Source organism: Lissotriton vulgaris, chromosome 1_2 (genome assembly GCF_964263255.1).
Source record: "Lissotriton vulgaris chromosome 1_2, aLisVul1.2, whole genome shotgun sequence".
NCBI lineage: Eukaryota > Metazoa > Chordata > Amphibia > Caudata > Salamandridae > Lissotriton > Lissotriton vulgaris.
The window spans coordinates 171,359,812-171,384,041 of record NC_141686.1 but is presented as its reverse complement, the minus strand read 5'-3'; the positions used below and the strand labels follow the sequence as shown (position 1 = coordinate 171,384,041).

General features: G+C 45.3%; 1 long non-coding RNA gene across 1 annotated transcript; it reads right to left on the bottom strand.

Annotated features, from left to right (window-relative positions):
* Nucleotides 1-15,476: 15,476 nt before the first annotated feature.
* LOC147734777 (uncharacterized) lies at nt 15,477-22,070 on the bottom strand. Its single transcript, XR_015307606.1, has 3 exons — nt 21,998-22,070; nt 21,221-21,501; nt 15,477-16,160 (listed from the first exon to the last, which is right to left on the bottom strand). It is a non-coding gene; the product is annotated as an uncharacterized LOC147734777 (long non-coding RNA).
* Between the last annotated feature and the right edge of the window lie 2,160 nt (nt 22,071-24,230).

Here is a 24,230-nt window from a genome sequence, read left to right as displayed (position 1 = left end):
CAAGCGGGACTCTGAAGACCAGGAGTCCCTGCGCTGCTCAGCTGAGCACGGCCGCGCCCCCAGTGACACACGCCCCCCGCCTGACTAAGATCAAAAGGCGTGTGTTTCCTTCCATCAGCGGGATGCCCAAAAGCTGATCCGTACTTGGGAGCTGTTGAAGGACCCACGGAGCTGCCCTGCCTGCCCTCTATCCTTCGGATACACCGCCGCTTTCCGCAACTGCTCGCCGCACCTGCTCCGCGGGTGCCGCTTCACGGGTGCCGCTTCGCGGACTGCAGCGAGGGGCAAAGGCAGATTGGGCAGGTACACTAGCTGCGAGGAGGATTGGACAACCAGCAGAGGGCGCGTGCAAGCAGGGACTCTGAAGACCAGGAGTCCCTGCGCTGCTCAGCTCTGCACGGCCGCGCCCCCAGTGACGCCACGCCTGACTAAGATCAAAAGGCGTCTGTTTCCTCCCGTCAGCAGGACGCCCAAACGCTGATTCGTACTTGGGAGCTGTTGAAGGACCCACGGAGCTGCCCTGCCTGCCCTCTATCCTTCGGATACACCGCCGCTTTCCGCAACTGCTCGCCGCACCCGCTCTGCGGGTGCCGCTTTGCGGACTGCAGCGAGGGGCAAAGGCAGCTTGGGCAGGTACACTCGCTGCGAGGAGGATTGGACAACCAGCAGAGGGCGCGTGCAAGCAGGGACTCTGAAGACCAGGAGTCCCTGCGCTGCTCAGCTGTGCACGGCCGCGCCCCCAGTGACACACGCCCCCGCCTGCAACGGCTACCATTTAACAGCTCGTCTGGCACTCAGCGGGACGCGAGCAAAGCCCGGGCAAAGGGCGGGCAGTCTGTTGCAGTCAGGGGCTGTCAGAGGCTGGGCTGGGCCACCCCCCTGTCATCTACTGTCTTCTGCGGTAAAGCTAGTTGTGTTCTTGGGGGTTTAGCCGCCTAAATGTCTACCCACTCTGGGAAAGCATTGAGGGGTGGGGGAGAAGGTGCAGCGGGGAGCACTATGATAGGTGCGATGGATAAATTCATCATAAGAGTAGCTGCGGTTATTGAAAAAGAGATTTTGATGACAGAGCGCCGCCTTTCACAAGAATCTTTTCCGGCCAGACGCTCCTCGTTGGAAGCAGTGGCACAGGCCCTGACCCCAACCCCTACCCATCCTACCTCCCCTTCTCCTAGGTTTGTGTCCGAGCACCCTTGCAATAGGGGCAAGCATTGATAGGTTGGAAAGTTTGGTAGAACAATCCTTGCCCCTTAGCTCTAGTCCAGCAGTCATGGGACCACGTTCTACTGAACCTCCAAGCTCTTCCATTGGCCATGACTGCCAACTACCCTTTCAAGACCCTCCTTCGGCCTCGAACCTGTTGTGCTTGGTACGTGACTCCTTGGTTCGCATTAACAGGAAAAGGGTTGCTAGTACTAGGAAGGGTAGCTTTACAACACTCCACAAGCGCCCGAGGAAGCATGGCCCTAGAGGCCCCGGCCCAATAATCAGCTGTGGTTCCACTACATTGACCCCTGTTCCAATAGGAGGAAATGCTCCCCTGGCAGCTGCGGCTGAAGCAGTACAGGCACACCTCATCCCCCCTGTCCTACCAGCAGTATCACATGAACTGCCTTCCTTAAAGCTTATTGAGAATCTGGTCAAGTCCCTACTGGTCCCGCTTATTGATCAAGTTAAGGGTCTGGGGGAAAGGTTAGATAGGTTTGAACAGACCACCCTAGATAACTTTTTTTCCCTCAAAACCCTTTTCAAACTCCAGTCTAAAACTAGGGAGGACAATATGGGCGGGAATGACAGAAAGGGGGCTATAGGGGGCCCAACTCAGGCAACTCCCCCGTCAACGTCTGCAACCACGACAGCAGTAGGGAAGGACTTGACAACTGCCTCTGTGATCCCTGCTACTGTTAAACCGGGAACTATCACTCACACTTCCCAGGTCCATGTTAGTACCCCCCCGGCACCGAGAAATGCAAAGACCAAACCAGATCAAAAGAAGTTGCAAGTGGGAGGGGCCCAACCCAAGCCAAAACGACTGGCTAAGCCAACTGTTGACGACAGGGGAGTTGCCTCAGCTGCGAAGGCAAAAGCAGCTACGAGCCATCTTGGAGCTCCTTCTCCAGCGGTCATACCGCAGAAGGTGGTTCCAAGATGTGTACCAGTTAATCTCCCCCCAGAGTGCCACCCATATGTAGCTGTCCTCATTAATGTTCCCATTCTGATGGAAGCCCAGTTGGAAACACACAAGGCACTAAAGAATAAAACTATGCATTGGCTAAAAGCCAATAAACCCCTACCTAGGGGTGTGGATGGGTTAATTCTTGGAGTGCGTAGGGTTGGATGGATTGGACAGGGAAAGAAACCAATCGAAGGCGATTGTGTGATAGTCAACTTTCATGACACGAGAGTTGCCCACGCAATCTGTAACTCTGACCAGGCTGTAGGTGGACCAGGCATTGATGTGGTGGATTTAACATACTTCTACCCGCGGACAGTTATGAAACACCTTGGCCCATCCTTTATGGACACCTGCCAAAATACCACTGGTAACCAATGGTATCCTGTAATTTCGAAGTTCCAGCCGCATGAAGTATGGCCAAGGTCAAGACGGGGTCCTATGGGGTACTGACTTGATGATTCCCTCGGGGAGGCTTGGGGGGATTTTCCATCCGGTGCGGCTTTCCACCTGTCCCAAACGCTGACTGGCCCACTTACCCCTACAGGGAAGCTGGTAGCCCCAATGGATAGACGGGAATCAGATGTGGGGCTGGACACGATTGAACTGGATAATGGCCCTCCTACTTTGGTCGAGGCAGATACGGACGTCACCGTCGTGTCCAGTAACGCCACAGCTGTGACGGACCCACCTATCAGGGTTTTCAGCTGGAATGTTGCTGGACTAGATAGGAAGCTGGCTTTTTCTGACTGGAACACCCTTGTGAAAGAGTACTCCATCTGTGTATTCCAGGAGACATGGAGTAGGGAGCCCACACACAAGGCGGGTTATTCATCCCACTCTATACCTGCCGTCTACCCAAATTCAGGCAGGGGACGTCCTTCGGGAGGCCTCCTTATTTGGGTAGCCTCTTTCCTAAATTGTAAGGTTGAGGAGCACCAAACTAACTGCCCGGATCTCCTCAACATTACTTTAAAAAATTCCAGGGGTCGTGTTATTCTAAACATCTATAATATTTATGCCCGAGGCACTAAGGGAGGCAGACAATCGCCGACTATAGCCTTCTTAGAGAGATTGCTTAGGTTGTCCCCTTATAAATCATGTACCCTGGTCGTGGGTGACTTTAAATGCACGTTCGAGCCTCTCGGCACGGAAGTCCCCCTAGACTAGGAGGAGGAAGATCAAAGGTGGGGGATACCGGCTCTAGAGATAAGTCCAATCAAGAGATGGACGGAAGTGGCACTCCAGATTAATTCTCTCACTATGGAGTTTGACCTGAGGGCTCTTAACGGTAGGACAAGATCCGATAAAGCGGGAGCCCATACGTTTAACAGGCCAAACCACACGTCAAGAATTGACTACATTCTGCTTGACGTCCACTTATGGAGCGCGGTGAGGGATATGGAGATTATATCGTCCGTTGAGAGCGACCATAATCTGCTCTCCCTTGCTTTGACTCCTTGGTGGCTAGAGGGTATAGGGGGTCCGCCTCCACACACCACTGTCCCCGGTGAGACAGTTGTCTCGAACTGTGGCAGACGGCTAAAGTGGGCTAAGCTCACGCTCTCGGCTGAGAAGGTGACCATCATAACGCAGCTCCTAGCCACAGCCTTAGATAATCTGGATTCTCCTGAGGGTAGGCCGGCGGAGGTGTGCGACCGGTTCCGCAATTTAACCCTGGCCATAAGCAATCTGTTTATTGTCCCAACTAGACACAATGGGGCGAAGACATGCCCAGGGAAAAGACAGGGCTGGTTCAATCACAAGTGTAGGGAATCCAAGACATTGCTTATCGAAGCAGTGAAATCTAAGTCCCAAACAAGGACTAGGGAGGCCAGGAAGTTATACTCACACTGCATGAAAATGGCAAAAAAAGAGTGGGAGGACAACTTTTGGCAGGATCTTTTGGCTGCTAGTCGAGGGAGGGACGCTAAGGGATTCTGGAACTTGGTGGGCTCCAGGAATCGCCCAGACGACACCCTGAGGACTTGTACTATCCCAGCCCAGTCGTTGTTTAACCACTTCAAGGCCCTATACTCAGCAGTAGAAGGACCACTCAATGAGCCATTCTCCCTTCCCCCACTCCTACTGGATAGAGCCACTGACCCCTTTACTGCACGGGAGGTTACAAACATTATTAAATCCTTGGTACCCCTGAAAGCAGCTGGCCCTGATGGGCTTCCTGGGGACTTACTTCGAGCCTACCCGAGTGACTGGGGCATACTGGTTTCTGCTCTCCTGAACGCCATCTTAGAGGGAGGTCCTGTCCCTTAGTCTTGGAAAGGGGCAGAGGTTGTTCCAATTTTTAAAAAGGGCTGTCGGGAACAACCAGGGAATTATAGGCCGATAAGCCTCATAGGCTCTACCCAGAAGGTGGCGGGAAAGGCGATTCTGGGGAGGATTCTTCACTGGGTGAATGAAAACCACATATTGTCTGACCTCCAGGCAGGTTTTCGTTCCGGTACGGGAACTATTGAGCAAGTGTTCAGACTGATGCTACTATATTGGAAGGTGGTGGAGCTGGGCAAAGGCAGTCTCTACTTGGCATTCATAGACTTAAAGACTGCCTTTGACCTGGTTCCTAGGGAGGAACTTTGGAGGGTCCTGCAGGGTCTCAGGCTGCCCCCTTACATTCTGATGCTCCTCATCAAACTACATAACGACAACTATGCACAGGTCCGATGGGGCCAGAATGGGGAAAAGACCGATAGGATCCCGATCAACAGGGGGGTCCGACAGGGATGTGTATTAGCTCCCACACTATTTTCCCTGTACATGAATGGTGTGGTAGAGCACCTGCTTGACGAACCAGCAGATGCACCCCCCCCTGGGCGGTGTGGGCATTCCAACACTGCTGTTTGCCGACGACACCCTCCTCATTTCAAAGACTCCCCAGGGCCTTCAGAAGCTTTTAAACCGATTCCAGGACTTTTGCTCAAAAAGAGGGTTGGTCATCAATGTGGATAAAACGAAATATCTGATCATGCACCCTCCACGGAAACTTGGTCGTCCACCAGTCCTGAATTCTGTTCCCCTTGAGAGAGTCTCCGAATTTGATTATTTGGGGATTCGAATGAGCGATGCCATGAGCTGGACACCCCATATTAATAAAATGACCCTTAGCAACAACAGGGTGGAGGGAGCATTGTTAAGGGAGTATAAAAACTCATCTAAGCAATGTGTAGCTCCAGTAATTGATATCTACAAAGCCAGAGCTGTCAGGGCATCACTTTACGGGGCTGAGTTATGGGGCCTTGGTAACCCGGTGGCTCTAACCAAGGCAGAGAATACATTTCTGAAGGACCTTCTGGCTATTCCTCTGAGCACCCCAACAGTCCCGGTGCTTCTGGATACGGGATGCAAATCAATTAAGGACCAGGCTCGCCTCCGGCCCCTCCTTTTATGGGCCCGCCTGTGGAGGGTCCCCGAACTGAAAACTTATGCGGATGGGCTGTCAGAGGTGATGGGAATGGGTGGCTGGCATAAGATCAAGTGGTTAAGGGACATCAAAAACCTTTTGGGGGACTTGGGTTTGGGGTCTTGTTGGACTACAAAATCTGCCCCGCCGAAGGCAACCTTAAAAAAACTATATTGGGAGTGGGTCTCTGCCCAGCTCTTTAGCAATCCACGTCACTGCAATTCCACTGCAGCTTATTTGAAAATTAAAGACGTCGTTGCCTTTGAGCCTTACCTGGACCTCATTACAATACCTGTTGATCGGGCCCTTTACATCAAATTTAGAGTGGGTACTTTACCCTTAGGAGACCTGCTCTCAAGATGGAATACGCCTGCGCAGGTATCACCACATTGTGCCCTCTGTTCATCTAGGCCTGAAACTGTGGCACATTTCTTTTTTGAGTGCCCCGATTACTCCCGCCCAAGAAGACGCTGGCTCAAACCTCTTTGTAGACAATTGGGAACTCGCCAGCATACGGTAGCCTTACGGATTTTACTAACTGACACCTCCTCCCCCATAGTCTGTGGTGTTTCCAAATTCTTAAAATGGGCATGGTTGATCCGCTTAGAAAGACTGTCTATTTCAATTTAATTCCTTTTTAATGAATTTATTGATGTACAAATAGAATTCTTGTATTCCTCTCTTTTTTAACTTGTAACCGTCCTTTTTACGATGTGCTGTTTTATATACTTTTGTAATGCTTTTATGATATCTGCATATCGAAATAAAGCTATCAACCAACCAACCAGCTTTATTTAAAGCAGTCACAGACATGGTGGTCTGCTGACCCCAGCAGGCCACCATCCCTGGGAGTGTTAGCCATTTCTAATGGGGTCGCAAATTGTACCCGCCACATAAATATTAATGAGGCATGCAATTTGAGTCCCCATTAGGAATTGCAAACAGTGTCTGAGACACTGTTGTACATTCCAATTTGCAACTTGCAAATTGATAGGGTCCTACATCTAGCCTTAGATGGATGGTTAACTGGGAGCAATGTGCATGATTTAAATGGACTTTATAATCTTTTTATGAAGGAACATTTTTTGAGTAATTGCACTAATGAGAAGTTGCCTCAACATCTGGTAAACCTAGGTCTTATTTTTCCCCAAGAGTTGGGAAAGAAGGCAAACCACTATGTCAAGACTAGGGTAACAAAAACAGCCACTGGGGATGACCAAAAGAAAGGGGATACCAAACCTCCCCAGGGGAAAGCGGGTGAGAAAGAATCACAAAGACAAAAAAACAAGAGTCTTCTAAAGAGCCCAAGAAAACCTGCTTAGGGGGGTGGGTCCCAATCTCTTCCCATATCCAATGGTAGGTACATAGGGAAGAACCTTGTTCCCCAGAAGGGTGTTTCAACTGTAAGAAGTTGGGACACTTAACTGAAGATGCTACTTGTCCTAACAAGAAGCTCCTGAGTCCTCCTCAGTTAGTAATGGTGTAGCCAATCACCAGAAGGGATCAAAAGTGCCCAGAGCAAATCAGGGTTCACATTTAAGCAGTTCTGGTCACTGAGGGTGAAGTTGAGTTTGCCACTTTAACTGTGTGGCCTCCCAACTTAAAGAAGTATTTGCAATACCTCTTGATAAATGAAACTAGGATAGAAGCCCTGAGGGATACAGGTCCCAGTGCCACTAAGGTGAAAGACCTACAGGTTTCCCCAGAGCAATACCTTTTTCGAAAGCCTTATCCAGTCACCAATGCTGACAGTGTTACTACCAACCATGCCATGGCAATATTAGGTTAGGGGTGAGGGAGGGGGTTACTGGCCTAAAACAGGAAATGGTCTCTCCAATACTTCCAGCTTCCGTTTGTTTGGAAACAACCTGGAGACCTCAGCATGGGCTGAGGTAGAATTAATAACCCATGCAGCAATGCTAGACATCCCTGAGATTGTGTTTTTCAAGACTAGAGCATAGATTCAAAAACCGGGTAAAGAAGAAATGTTGAACCAGAAAGAGTGGCTCAACCTTCCAAGAGAAAAGGTAAGAAGACTGTGAAACCAGCTCCTGGATAGCAAATGATTCAGGACCCCTCTCCTCAGGAAAAGGCCTTGGCAGCACCAGAGATGAGCTTCGACCATGAAACTTGACCCTTACCTGGTTGTGCTCTTAGGCCCGGGGGACCCACTAGTCAACAGCTATGCCTCGGACAGCAGACCTGTCCAACTCTTGAAGGCCTGAGTCGTCAAGCTGCACCCACAAAGCCTACTAGGAGGAGAGTCTCCTATATACTGAGGCCAGAGACCCCAACCCTGGTGCCACTAGGATAGTGGTAGTGCGTCAGATGTACAGAGAGTTTCTACTCAGTTTGACTCATGATTTCCCTCTAGCTGGGCATCTTGGTCAGACCAAGATTTGGGACAAGCAAGATAGCCACTTTTACTGACCCCAGATGTCATCAGTCAAGTCAGTGGCAAAATAGATGGACACCCAAAGACCCCCTTAATCTCACTACAAGTGGTTGGAGTTCCCTTTGAGAGGGTAGGTGTGGACATAGTGGGTCCACTTGAACCTCCCACAGCCTCAGGAAACACATTTATATTGGTGGTAATGGATAATGCCACCATGTATCCTGAAGCAATACCCCTTAGGACTATTGCAGCTCCTGCGGTAACCAAGGTGCTCATTAGTGTCTTCATCAGGGTAGGATTTCCTAAGGAGGTGGTGTCAGACAGAGGGACAAAATTCATGTCTGCATACCTCAAACACATGTGGAATGAGTATGGACTGCAGTACAAGATTACTACACCCTACCATCCACAAACCAATGGTCTTGTTGAAAGGTTTAACAAGACTTTGAAAGGCATGATCATAGGGCTCCCTGAAAAACTCAAAAGGAGATGGGATGTCCTCTTGCCATGCTTGCTTTTCGCCTACAGGGCGGTGCTTCAGGAGGGAATTGGGTTTTCCCCTTCTGAACTTCTGTGTGCCGTCCTGTTAGGGGACCCCTCTGTCTTGTTAAAGAGGGTTGGGAGAAGCCTCTTCAAGAATCCAAACAGGATATTGTGGCCTACGTACTTGGCCTAAGGTCCAAAATGGAAGAGTACAAGGAAAAAGCTTCCAAGAATCCTGAGGCCAGCCAGGAGCTCCAGAAGCATTTATATGAACAAAAAGCTGTACTGGTAGAATTCCAACCAGGGCCAAAGTAGTGAGTTTTGGAGCTGGTGGAACCAAGGGCCTTCAGGGCAAATTGAGTGGCCCTTACCCCATTGCAGAAAAGAAAAGTGAAGCCACCTACTTGGTGGGCCTGGGCACAAGCAGGACCCCCAAAAGGGTGATCCATGTGAACTGCCTAAAGCTTTTCCATGACTGGGCTAACATCACCATGTTGATGAAGATCAGGAGACAGAGAGTGAACCTCTACCTGACCTCCTCTCTTACAGTCCGAAAGATGGGTTAGTGGATGGAGTTGTCTATTCAGACACCCTTACTGCCCATCAACAGGCTAACTGTAAGCAAGTTTTACAACAGCATGCTAAACTCTTCTCCTTGACCCCTGGTCAGACACAGTGGTGTACCCATGATGTGGACACTTGGGACAGTGTACCTGTCAAAATAAAATCTATCGACAGTCTGGTCAAGTTAAGGAGAGCGTCCAAGCTGAGGTCAGCAAGATGCTGGAGTTAGGGGTTATTGAACCCTCTGAGAGCTCCTGGGCCAACCCAGTGGTCTTAGCCGACCGAAACAACACCTTATATTTTGACGTACTAGTCCACCACGCTACCATAGACCCGTCACCGTGATTGCATGGGAAATTCACTCCACCCGAGTTAACAAACCAGACAAGAAATTTGGTTTAATGGATAAGAAGATAGAGCAGTTGCACATTGCTGTAGGACTCTGATGCTGTTGAAGGGGCGAGCCAATCAACGCAAGCAGAAAGTCCATTAACGATAGGTCGAGTTGGAATGAGTTGGAATGAGCAATATGGGGAAAAATATGTCTGTGATAAATCCCATGACAAAATTAAGCAATAGGGAGGGAAGCACACAGGGTAGGGTCCAGGATTCTAATGACAAACAAGGGGAGATGCATGACACACGCCCTGCACATGTAGGTTCTAACCTATCGGTAAATTGCATAGGTTCGGCTGTAACAAACGGCCCACAAGGTACCAACCCAAAACCAAATACTGATGTTCTGGGCTTGCCACCTGCTTCATGTCCCTATGTGTTGATTTTAGCTGGGGCACCCGCTCTTAAAAGCGAGCAGAATTAATCTTGGTCCAACTTACGGAATTAAACTGTTTATTGGTTGACCAAATTCAAAAATTTTAATCCATGAAATATGAAAGACATTCTCATGGTTCACAGAGTAGGGCGGCTTGGCGAATTCTTTCAAGAATATAGATGGCGATTGCGTAGTAATACAGTCAAAAATACTTTATTCGGTTCATTACAAAAACCACAAAAGTATACAAAAACATGCAAAGAGGTCCAAAGGGCATCAAGTAACACAATAACATAAAAAAATATGCAATTTAGGTACAAACAGGGGTGAATGCCCAATTAAAAATGCATAAAAGTACAAGTACATGGTGTCCAATTTAAAAAAGAGTTATGAGCAGCAATCCATGGTTAAAAAAGAAGAATAAAAACATTATGCACTTATTTTAAAAAGAAATAAGATGTATTATAATTAATCTAAGTCCAATTGATCTTTTTACTGAGTCTCATTGCTATGGTTAAAAATTTGGCGACATTGCAGATTTCCCATATATTTGGCAGTAATTGAAGGTACAATAAAGCGGGCTTCATTTGGCTAAATCCTTTCCCCTTTAATAAGGGTATAATAAACTTTTTCCTTATATCAGTGAAGTAACCACAGAAAAACAAGAAATGGGCAGTATCCATGAGGGAACAACCATCGCATTTGCACAAATCCAGATCAAGGGATTTAGTTCAACAGGGGCGGCCAGAAATCAAAAAGTGGATTTTATTTAACCGAAACTTAGTTAAAAGATATCTATGGTTTGAGATGTTGACGACCTTTAGATACAGTTCCAGTTCGCACCCAGAGGATACGATCAATTGATGCGTTCTCACAGTAGGCTTTGCCAGTTCCAGGCCTTCTCTGTCCGACCCTCTATTTAACATAAAGGTGCTTTTCACCCACTTTAGGTCGCCCTTAACCAAGTGAGATAGCTTATTAAACAGTTCTGGCCGTCCTAGCTTTATGGATATTTGTTGGACATAATTCAACCACGGAATGTAGTCCCAATGATCTAGTGCGAGGCAATCATTTAAAACTTCGTGGTTCACCTTCAATTCCAGGTTCAGCCAGACTGAAATCCACTCCAGTAGTGGGGCCATAGCGATTCGATCCTCCAAATAATCTATGCCACATTCCTGATGTACAATAAAACCGGCCGTAGATCTTGGTAAGGAAAGAATTGTTTTGAGAAAATTGTCCTCCGCTACCTGAAGCATCTTAACGGGTCTGAAGCCCCACAAGTCTGCACCATACATCGCAATAGCAATGCATTTTGCAGTATAAACCTTCAGTACCGCCTCCAGAGGTTTCACCCCTAATTTGCGGGAAAAACCCAGAACTGCCAAGATAGAACGAACAAAAGCATTCTTTTTCTCCAACAGTTGGGGATGCCAAGTTGAACAGTCATCAAAAACAACCCCCAAATAGAGAAATCTCGACACTCTTGTCAATTTATGCCCATTGCAATGCAACGCCTTAACATTTTTCTGGGCCCTACCTTTCGGGCCCACAACCATTACATGAGATTTACCATAATTGACACTTAGATCAAGAGATGACATAAAAACATAAAAAGAATTTAGTAGGCATTGGAGACCCACTGCGTAGTAATACATTTTCGTCGGTCCCAGATGGTTCGAAGTCTGTTAAATATGCAAGAGGAGATATCTTCCCAAAGGACTTGTATTTGTGCCCTCCCATAGGCTATTTTTATAAATCATCCCCTAGGAACACTGTCCATGATGGTGCCTCGATTTTACTTTCAAATAGGTTCCAGACACTTTGTGTCCTAGATGCTTTACACTGACAACCAACCCCTGTAGAATACGAAGTACACCTTCCTGCTATTATCCAGACAAATCGTAGTATGGATCAGAAATGTTCTTTAAAAACACAGGGCCTAGATGAGATCCAGGGCGCTTTAAATGCTTGTGAGACATCAGAGACTAATGGACAACAGGGAGTAGATGAGCTAAAGGTTCTCCCATTTATTTCTTTAGAGTCCTTTCCTGATTCGACGATTAAATCCCATACGATAAATATAACTAAGCTTAAAAGGAACAATAGTTTAGACTCAGATATAGAACCAAACAAGCAGTCAGAAATACAACTTACTTCTTGGAATATTGCGGGACTTAACAGGAATTTTAGGGACACTGAATGGCTGGAATACATAGAACAAAGTGATATTTGCCTCTTGCAAGAGGCCTGGGCACTAGAAGTCCCTTATAAGGTTGGGTTCAAGACATTCAGTGTCAATGCTATTCCATCAGCAAGAGGCAGGCCATCAGGGGGTCTTGTCATATGGCTGAGAATTACTCTTGACATTAATACAACCCAGTTGTACATAGCATCCCAGGATATGGTCGGCGTGAAACTATCACGCGGGATAAAAAAGAAATATAGACCATGTCCACCTACGAAAGAATCCCTAGTAATAGAGCAACTCGACTCTTTTTTTAAACTTAATAGAGCCGAGGGCAATGGTAATTGTAGGAGGTGACCTAAATTGTAAATTCGAACCAGTGGTGGGCTTTGACAACCTCTTTGAAAATGAAGATACAGCAAATTATATCTCTGCTCCAGAAAGTGGCCCGATAGTGGCTTGCACCACAGCGGCTGCACAAATTATGAAATTACCATCAGGGCAGGGGCTTAGAGCTTGTAACGGCCGCTTACCCTCGGACAGACCAAATGCTTTTAGATTTTATAGAGGTAATTGCCAGTGTAACAAAGATTATATACTGTTATCCATTGAGTTCTGGCGTAATATACTTGATTTAATAGAAGACATTAGAACCGAGAGTGATCACCGTCCCTGACATTTGACACTAGCAACTCAGTTTTTGTCTGCCACCACCTTGAGTAGTGGAGATAACAATATCTCCATAGATGGCATCCTAGTGAGCAACAACTGTCAAGCCCTAACGTGGCCTCACATTTTAGGAAATGACCAGTCGATGGCGCAGATCTATAATACCTTTGTAGATATCATCTTCCCCTACATAGACTTACCAGCAGTAGAGTTTCCAATACTGGCCTTACACCATGCCCTCTTAGATGCTTTAGCACCAATTGTGAGTAGAATACCAAAGAAGTGTGGCGGAAGAAGAAATGATTTAAATGTAGGAGCTAACCCCTGGTATAATAAGGAGTGCTGTGAAGCAAAAGCTGAAATTATATTAGCAATAAAAAATAATAATATAATGTACATAAGGAAGAAAAGAATTAAATATAAGAGAATTATTGCTTATGCAAAAAAAACCTGGGATGATAATAATTGGATGGACTTAATCAGAGCAGCAAAGTCCAAAGATCTAGCAGGTTTTGGTGACTAATAACAAAAGGAAACAAGACAGGTAGGGATACAAATGACCTTTTTCTTGATGCCAATACTTGGGTCGACCACTTCTCCTGCCTTTACGCAGCATCTGAAACTGAACAAACACCTACTATCGTAGATTTTGTAACAAATCCAAATGTTAATTATCTACTTTAAGCTTGGAAGAAACTCTGACGGCAGTTGATGTAGTCAAGCCAGGCAAAGCGCCCCGCCCCGACAAAATACCGGTGATTTGCTGAGGCATGACAGGAGTGTCTGGGGCCCATACAATGCAATGCAATAGCCTCGGGTGCACCAATGCCTGAATCTTAGAAAGGGGCAGAAATTACTATGATCTATAAGAAAGGCAGTCGTTATGACACCAAAAATTATCAAAAAATAAGTTTAATTGACATTTTACAAACATTTTTTGCTAGGCACTTTTTAAACAAAATTGAACAATTGACTTGAAGCGAATAATGTGCTCTCAAAATTCCAGGCAGGATTTAGAATGAAAACTAGTACAAACGATTAGGTTTTTAGATTTATATGCTTATGCTGTAAATACATACATTTAAAAATGGGCCATCTGTATAATGCCTTTGTAGACCTAAAGGCTGCATTTGATCTTATACCTCAAAACTTCCCTAGGGAATTGTTGAAATGCCAAGGGGTGCCAGACGAATTACCCGTGTAAATAATTAAGATTACATGAGGAACATTTTGCAAAAGTAAGATGGAGCCTGAGGGGCGAACTCACCAAGGCTATCCCTGTAAGAAGGGTGTACGCAAGAGGCGCGTACTGGCGCCCACATTATTTTCATTGTATGTAAATGATATCCCAAGCTATTTGCACAAATGCACACACGATTCGCCAAAGTTGGGTGGGACCCGGTACCAGCTCTTTTATTTGCTGATGACACCATATTGATATCACAAACCCCCTACAATGCTTAATGGATTCTTTCCATACATATTGCAATATGAAGGACCTCAAATTAAATTCCAGCAAAACTAAGTATATGGCAATAAACCCACATCGATCTTTTAAAAAGAATTTAGTGATTAACAACCAAAAGTTAGGGTATGTGCAAAGCTTTAATTATTTAGGTATAACCCTAGATACAAAATTATCTTGGAAACCACAATTGGAAAAAAACAAGATTACCTTGCTTAAAAATTCATTGCCGATAATAATTGAGACACAGGAGCAGTATCTCGAAAGTGGTGTCCCTCGTCTTGGAGGTATTTAAACATAGAGCACAATCAGCCTCTCTTTATGGGGCTGAAATATGGGGGCCCTACTGTAAAAAGAGTTTTGAACTAGGAGAAACAATTTTTTTAGAATATCATTAAGTCTACCTGTATGAACACCCTTAGCTCCCAATGTTATGGACCTAAATGTTAAATGTACACACCACCACGCTATATGAAGACCTCTACTATTTTCGGTGCGACTCTGGTCAACTATAGAACTGATACACTATAAGGAAAGCTTAGAGGAGATCCTAAAGATTGATCAGAGCAGGAGCATCCTGTGGCTCAAGCATGTCTCTTCTTGGTTTGGGGAACTAGGTCTATCTCATTTTTTGGGAAGAACAAACTCAGTTGACAATACTTTCCAGGAAACTTCTAAAGTCCTTCTGGGCTTACATTCAAAATAGTGTGCTACATAGCTCGGTAACTGGTACAGTAACAACAAAGTTCCTTCTTTTTAAAGAAGTAGCAAGCTTTGAATCTTTTCTGGATGAAGTACGTCCACAACTAGCCATATCTTTATACATGAGGTTTAGATATGGCATGCTACAAATTAATGTGTACATGTCAAAATGGATTAGTAAATATGATGTAAATAATATTGACTTCTGTTTATTATGTCAAAATGAGATTAAAGAAAATTAATTACATGTATTATTTTTTCGTCCCGCATATGATAAACCCAGGAACGAAGGGATCCAACCCATTTGTAGACACATGAAAACTAGGTTTTGTCTAGAGGCGGAAAGAATATTGAAAACAGATACAACCCAAATTTTTTTTTCAGTGTTAAGCAAATATTTATTTAATGTGAGTTTCATAAGAGCTAAAGCTGGGCTGAAGTTTTAAGGATTTACAAAAAAGTTTTAATAAGCTATGCACACGCACTTTATGACTTAATGTTGTTACAAGGTAACTTTGTGACTTTATAATTGCACTAAAAAAGTATTCATAGTTTTCAGAAGATCATGTAAGGAATTGTACTGAAAGATATAAATAAAGGAGGATGAGGTTATTATCGAGTAATGGATACTGATTCAAGCACTCCATACAAATGATTTTATAAAACAACAAATGCCTAGTTTTAATGTATTTATTATAGTATTTAATCATTATATTGCGGATAGGTCATTCTATTGTCTATTTTTGCTATTGCCCTTTACCTTGATGAAGTGTTACTAATTGAAGGTGAAGCTTTATCAATTGTACTTAAATAACTGGTATGTGAATATTTGTGATGTATCTTTTATGGTTTTAATTGAACCGAAATAAATACATTCTGACCTTTGACCTAGTCTCCAAACCTCGTCCACATGGTGGAAAGAGAGAAATGAAGTTTTGTGTGGACTACAGAGGTCTCAGCTCACCAAAAAAGATGCTCCCCCCCTTACCAAGAGCTGATGAGTTGATAAATTTGGTACAGCCACATTTCTTAGTACCTTTATTTATTTATTTATTTGCAAAGTGTTATATAGCGCTGGCTAGACCCGGAGGTATCAGAGCGCTTTACATGAGGATCAGCAAGTTACAGATTACATAATTACTTCAGTTACAAATTCCAAGTATCAACATAGGAGAAAGATAGAGGGAAGGAAGCATAACGGTGAGGCGAGGAAAATAATGTCAGATGTCCGGCTGGGTGGATGACGGCCGAGGGGGTGACCCAGGGCCAAACTCCTCTATAGCTGCATAGGACATCTTCACCGGGCATCGGCCAAGGTTGTTCGGACTCCGCTGTGAGAACAGACAGTAGAAAATCATGCGATTACACGATAATATAAGGTATATTCGCGTTTACGTAGCAAAGACAAAATGTCTAATGTGGAATGGAGAGTCGAGGGGGGAAAGGTAAACAGGGGAAAAAGAATGCACATAGCATCTGGAAGACCTGAGGGGGAAGAGACTTTACGGGAAACAAGCAGTCAAAGTGAAAGATAGACAAGACTGTGAAGCACCGTTAAAAACAGTGTCCGATGTCCGGCTGGGAAGGTGACTGCCGAGGGGGTGAACCATAGCCAGACTCCTCAATAGCTGCATAGGACAGCTCCATCGGGCAACGGCCAAGGTTACTCGGAATCCACGGTGAGAACAGACAGTAGAGAAACATGAGATTGCACGATAACATACGTTATTTTCGCGTTAGATAGCAAAGACAAAATTCTTATGTGGAATGGAAGCAAGAGGGGGAAAGGTAAACAGGGTAAAAGGACTGCAGAGAGCGTCAAGCAGACCAGAGGGGGGAAAAGGGACTTCAGGGGAAAGCAGCAGTCATAAGGAAACAGCGTATTACAAGTTACAAAAATATTCACACTCATTACAGAATGATTACATATTCAATACAGGCGTTATTAGCGAACACAAAAATCTGAATCCAAAATGGCCAGGGAGAGCAGGGAGTCCACATGAAGGAGACAGTAGCAGAGAAAGAGACAAGATATATGTCAGAAGTCCGGCTGGGTAGGTGACGGCCATAGCGGTGTGCCAGAGCCAGTCTCCCCTATAGCTGTCAGAGCAGCTCCACCGGGAATCGGTCTTGTGGTTCGGACTCTGCCCGCGGGGTACTGGCAGATTGGCATGGCCCCAGGAGCCAAAGAAAAAACAGCATCCTCCACACCTGATGGGCATTATTAGTTTATGGTTATGCCCTTTGGTTTAAAGAATGCCCCTGTTACCTTCCACAAGTTGGTGAATCAAGTCCTTGCTGGAGTGGAGGCCTTTAGTGCAGCATATCTTGATGATAATGCCTTCTTTAGCTCCACATGGCAGGATCTCCTGATAAACCTGGGGAAGGTGTTAAAAGCCCTGCAAACTGCAGGCCTAATTATCAAGGCAACCAAATGACAGATAGGGCAGGGCACAGTTGTATACTTGGGCTACCTTGTTTTTGGAGGCCAAGTACAACCCCCTACAACCTAATATCCAAGCTATCCTGGACTGGGTGGCTCAAACAACCCGACCCAAGTCAGGGCATTCATAGGCTTGAATGGGCACTACAGGAGGTATGTGAAAGGATATGGTTCCATTGTGAAAAGATGCCCAAAAAGGTAAACTGGACAGTTAGCTATCAAAAGGATTTTGACACCCTGAATGAAGCCATGTGCTCATCACCAATTCTCAAACCTCCAGACTACACAAATCAGTTCATTGTGCAGACTGATGCCTCTCAGCTAGGGATAGGAGCAGTTCTATCCCAGACCAATGATGATGATGGCCAAGACCAGCCTGTTGCTTTTATAAGCAGGAGGGTACTTCCCAGGGAACAGTATTGGAAAGCCATTGAGAGTGGGGCCCTTGCTGTGGTATGGTCCCTGAGAAAGTTGAGACCATACATGTTTGGTATTCACTTTACAGTTCAAACTGACTACTGACCTCTCAAAAAGCTAATGCAAATGAAAGGTGAAAATCCTAAACTTTATAGGTGGTCCTCCTCCCTACAGGGAATGGACTTTTCAGTGCTACATAGACCTGGGACAGCCTATGCAAATGCAGATGGACTTGTCAGGTTCTTCCACTTAGACAATGAAGACTCTCTAGGGAAAGGATAGTCTCATCCTCTTTCGTTTCGGGGGGAGGTTGTGTAGGTAAGTGCCCTTTTTTGCATGGTTGCCCCCCCCACACTTTTTGCCTAATTTTGATGCACTTTGACTGAGTGTGCAATGCCAACCAGGTACCCAGGGACTATGTTCTTTCCCTAAAATTGCACTTTGTACTCCCAAATTGACACCTCCCTAGCCACATGTAAGTCCCTTCTAAAAGGAACCATAGGTACCAAGGGCCTCGTGACCAGTGAAGGCCTTCCAGGGATGCAGCACATTCTGTGCCACCATTAGAGGCCCTGTACCCTAACACACACAAACACTGCCATTGCAGGCTGCATGTTTTGGTGCTGAGAAAATGAAGGGTCGACATGGCACACATCCCTGTGTATCAGGCCTACAGCCACTGCCTCTAGTATAGCCACCCCTCTTGCACGGTGCACTATACCATTGTTGAGGCTACAGTGGCATAAGCCATGTACCCCTACAGTGCCTGAGTCTATTCTTGGGCATTGTAAGTTCAGTACAGCCAAAAATAGTGTATGGTCTGGGAGTTTGTCATTATGGACTCCACAGCTCCATAATGGATTACTGAGAACTGGGAAGTTTGTTATCAAACTTCTCAGCACCTAAAACCCACACTGATGCCAGTGTGGGATTTAATGCAAAATGCACTAAGAGGGCATTTTAGAGATGCACCTTGAAAAAAGACCTGACTCGAAGTGTCTTGGCTGACAGGCTGCTGACCAGCTGCCACCCCCAGACATGTTTCTGGACCCCTGGGTCGAGAGCCTCCTGCTCTCTGAATCCTGAAGCAAAGCACATTCCCGGGAAGAGGTGCCAAGCCTCCTCCCCCAGGATGGGCAGGGTCCATGAAGGTGAAGCTTCAAAGGCTTGCTGCCTTTGTGAGCTGTCCCAGCCATTTGTTGCTCCCAGCAATTGGCCCCCACCGGTTCTGACACCCACTTTGGGCAGGAGAATCGTCAGGAAAACCAAGATAAGAGGTGTGCCCACTTTTTCCCACTCCACGCCTCAGGTAGGGGAGGCGAGACAAAGCACAACTCTCAGTCCCCGTCATCTTGAAGGTGGGGGACCCAGCCAACCAGAGTGAGGGGTGTGCCCTTCCCCCACTGGAAGGTGGCATGAACGGGGGTGTACCCACCCCAAGGAAGGGACCCATTGGTCCCAACCTTTACCTACCTGAAACATTCCTAAATATAGTATTCAGGGGCAACCCTGAACCTTGCCTCCTCAGAGAAGAAGAAACAAGAAGAAGAAGGACCAAACAGCCATGCTGAAGGAAGAAGAGGAGGACACCAACTGACTTGGCCTTAGCCCTACAGGCCTTTGCTAACCTCAACCTGCTCCAGCAAAATCCTGGTGTGCCCTGCAGCCAGCAGCCCCCCAGAAACCGGTGGACTTGCCATGCCTTCCCAACCAGAATTTATCTCCTGTGCAGCCGCGGCTGCTGCAAGTTAAGAGCAGTAGGGCAGTGGGGCCGGCTCGGTGGGATTTCGAGAGACGACCATGAGGGGAAATTATTTATTTATTTAATTTTCCCTTGTGGTAGTCTCTCAAGATCCCCCCTCCAGCAGGCCCGCTGCCCCATCGCTTTCACCTGCAGTGGTTGCGGCTGCTCCTTTGAGCACCGAGTTTGCTCACCAAAAGACTCTGGTCCTGACAGAATCTGCACTACACTGTACCCGACATCCAGGACCTGAGTTCGATTGGCCCAACATCACAACGAGGTGTCCAAGATGATCCCGACCTGGGATCTGGTCTTCCCTGACCTGCCTCTAGTCTCCCGATGATGCCTGCAGCCTATTTCTGGAGGATCCCCACGAACTGAGCCAGTATGAAGAAGCTGACGCTGCACCCAACACTCCACGGCCTTGGCTGGCTGAACCAATGGTATCTCGGCATCCCACAACATTCCAACTTACCTCTCCAACCAGTGGTTGCCTCCAGAACATCTTGGTGCCCAAGCCGGTAGTGTGTGTTCGAACGGGAGAATCCCCATTGAAAGTCACAGGGCAGCTGATGCCAAAACAGCACCCTGCACCCAGCCACCCTAGTGTCGATGTGGGTGCACCTTGGGTACTTACTTGAACCCCCTTTTGCTCTGAGCTTAAGTCCAGGTAATTTGCTCTCTCAACCTTATGGCCTGCCCTTGAGGAGGCCCCCTATCCCCCATTAGATAATATTTGTCCTCAGCACTCTGCACCCGGCCACTCTAGTGCCGCTGGGGGTGCTTTGAGAGTGCATCCTTGATGCTGGGGGAACCCTTGTTCTAACACCAGAAAACCAACTCCCAAATTTAGGTACTTAATGTTAAACCGAGAACTTCATTTTCTCCTATAGGATTACATTGACTGCTTTTCTGTGAAACTGTTCTAAGGGGCAGATTTACAATTAATGGCCCATCCCTGCTTATCAGCATGGATGCGCCAGTTATTTTGCCTGACGTTCGAAACCCCTTGCGCCACCATGGATGCACCGCACTTACAATGCGGCGCACTATGGCTCAAGGATAGACAGATGCGTGACACATCTTTCAGTGTATAGGAGACATCAGTGCTGGATTTGTGTCGCAAGCGCGATGCAACTCCAGCACTGCTCAGGGGTGCCCTATTCTTACTGTGCTGTGTAACTCCTTACACCTGCTAAAAGTAGGCGTAAGGTTTTGGCGCAGCGGGTACGTAAAATTGACTCTGTGAAATCTGGTAGATTTCACTGCGTCACTTTTGCGGGGCTTCCTTGCGATGGAATGCCCATCCTCCATACATTATACCTGACACAGTTATAATGTGGCGCAGGACTTTACATTGTGACGCATCTCACTAGATGTGTCACATACTAAAAATGTCCCATAGTGACGCAAAATTTACGCCACTGCTGTGTCACAAAATTGACGCAACAGCGGCGTAAAAGTGTCGCAAGGGGCTTGTAAATCTACCCCTAAGTGTGGAGTTTGAGAATTATATGAAACATAAGAAACTGTATATTTACCAAAACTGATTTACTCACCTTTTATCTAGAAAATGTCCCAGTGTGACATTTAAGCATATCACTCTGAGTAGAAAAAGTAATTTAAAAAGTAATCTGAAAATTAACTTAAAAAGTAATCTCAATAGTAACTGAAAATGTATTACAACTGTTTTATAAATAAGTGACTTACCTGTAACCAATCCAACTGCATTCATTTGCATTCAAACTGTATTTAATTGCATTATTCTTGCAAAGTACTAATAAACTTACCTGTACCAGGCTTTTCTTAGTTCTAGGAATAATCACCACTGCGTTCCTTAGAATTCAGGGGCGGCCTCTGGGCGCATCTAAAGAAAAAGATCGCTGCTGCGATACTTTAAAAAAGTTATACTTGTAAACCAAGTCTTTGTATTCCATAAAACAACACCATCCGGTATCAGTTGCAAATGGTATATTTATTCCATCTTCTTAAACTTCAAATCAACAAGTTGTACATTACATTCAATTTGTATCCATGAATTTCATGCCATCAGGCACTTCATCAGGGGAATCTGTAAATTAATATATATGATGAGGACCCACACTTAAACATCATCATATGTAACAAGAACTAGAACAACTCATTTAAGCAATCATAAGAATCTCTCTCTCAAGCATATTTACAATAATACATGTCATCGACATATAGTGCGTTTTTAACCAACCAACGATGTAATAGTAAACCATTCCAGGTGAATCCACTTAATATGCATGGTGAAATCTTGAAAAGAAATCTAATTCATAAGTCATCAAGCGGTAGAATAAATCAAGTATATAATACATAGTCAACATAAATAATAGTGCTAGCTGGTTACTGAACCATAGTAATGTTTCCCGGGAAAACAGAGTTAATGTTTCCTCAGGATGGGTGCTTTTCGTGAATAACATGCTGTTCTAGACTAAAAACGAAGACACTTAATATAAGAATAAAACAGTGTTAAGTGCGCCTTGTTTTTCTCAAATCATACCAAGGCTTCAAACGAAACCTCAGAACCACTTAACGCTTACCGATAAAGCCGCAAGTCTGCCGCGTAAATGCCCAAAGCTTCTTGGAACGCCGAAGCGTGGTGTTGATTTTCCACCATTAAAAGCGTTTGGTTGCAAAAATTTGAAATAGACGATGTCATGCTAAACGATGTGAAGATGTACACAAGTATAGCGGCCATATTGGAATGTTAAAGGAACAAAATGCTGGTATGTTGCTATGATCTAAAAAATCAATTTGTCAACGTAAAGTGGATGAATAGTGCCATGAATCAAGTTCATCATTATAAAACAATAGTGAATTGGTGACAATACAGGTAACTGTGCATAATTTGACTTAGTGAAAAAATACATGTGACGTAAGCTGAAACATTTAACGACTCATCATACAGTGTTTACTATTATCAACGTTTATTCAATAATACATGCGTCTCACAGATAGCACGAGAATTCCGTGCGGTCATTTAGCCCGTAGGGCTTTAAAGCATCCAATTTGAAAATCCAATCATTCTCTTTCTGCAGTAATTTACGATTCAGATCAAAATGTATATCTTTATCAAGTGTCTCTAACACCAAGAATTTCAATTGTGAAACATTGCGTCTCCGTGCTTATGTGCTATGATGTTTTGATACATGAATTGGACAATCTCAATAACATCAATGATTGGATACAATTTACATACCAGGTTGATAAAACAATGATAGCTTATTTGGAGGTTCTGTTGAAGATTGAACAGAATGAAATCACCACCACGTTGAACAAGAAGGCCACGGATCGCAATAATCTGCTACACTATCGAAGCTTTCACCAATCATCTTTGAAAAATAACCTTCATATTTCACAAATTTATAGGACCAAAAGAATTGTTTCAGATTCAGCAGAATCAGACAGACAAGTTAAGATGATGTTGGAAAGATTCCATGACCGAGGGTACCCTCCGGAAATTCTACAAAAAGCAGAAGCCAAATGTGCTACTAAAACGTGGAGTGATCTCCTACAATATGTTCATAAAGTGGAATCCAAAAGGATGGTTGTGGTCTCGAAATATTCCACATAGAGTCATGTGTTCAAAAAATCAATATTGAAACATTGGCAGCTTCTGGCGACTGAGCCAGACTTCAAAGGCATTTTTGAGGAGAATCCCAGATTCGCTTTTACCAGGAGCAGATACATTCTAGATCTTCTAAAGAATCCAAACATGATTGAACCTATGATTCAACACAAAGGCACACAGCCTTGTTTGAACTGTAACAATTGTAATGCCATCATTAAAGGAACAAAAATAAATCACCCACGAAGTGGGAAAGCCATAGATCTGAAAGTGACAGCCACTTGCGAATCCAAAAACTTAGTTTACTTGTTGAAGTGCCTGTGTGGCCTTGTTTATGTCGGGAAAACTACTAGAAAGATCAAAACCAGACTATTCGAACACAAGAGTAGCATCAGAAGGAATGATGAAAAATCGACAGTGGCATTACACTTCAACGAACGGAGATATTGTTTCACAATTGAAATTCTTGGTGTTAGAGACACTTGATAAAGATGTACATTTTGATCTGAATCGTAAATTACTGCAGAAAGAGAATGATTAGATTTTCAAATTGGATGCTTTAAAGCTCTACGGGCTAAATGACCGCACAGAATTCTCGTGCTATCTGTGAGACGCATGTATTATTGAATAAACGTTGATAATAGTAAACACTGTATGATGAGTCGTTAAATGTTTCAGCTTACGTCACATGTATTTTTTCACTAAGTCAAATTATGCACAGTTACCTGTATTGTCACCAATTCACTATTGTTTTATAATGATGAACTTGATTCATGGCACTATTTATCCACTTTACGTTGACGAATTGATTTTTTAGATCATAGCAACATACCAGCACTTTGTTCCTTTAACCCCTCCCATGCTTGTGACGGAACCGCTCCGTCACAAGCCACGGGTGAGCTGTGCTTGTGACGGAACGGTTCCGTCACGGCCCGCTCGCCGCGCCTGTGCTGCGCTGATTTTGCGCCTGCGCTGACGCTTTGATGGGCGGGCGGGTTCGTGACGGTACCGTTCCGTCACAAGCACAGCTCGCCCGCGAGCCGTGACGGAGTGGTTCCGTCACTAGTATGGAGCCGCGCGCGGGTGCCCCACCCCCTTAGCGCTGCGGCGGAATAGCCGCCGCAGCGAAGGGGTTAACCTTCCAATATGGCCGCTATACTTGTGTACGTTTTCACAACGTTTAGCATGACATCGTCTATTTCTAA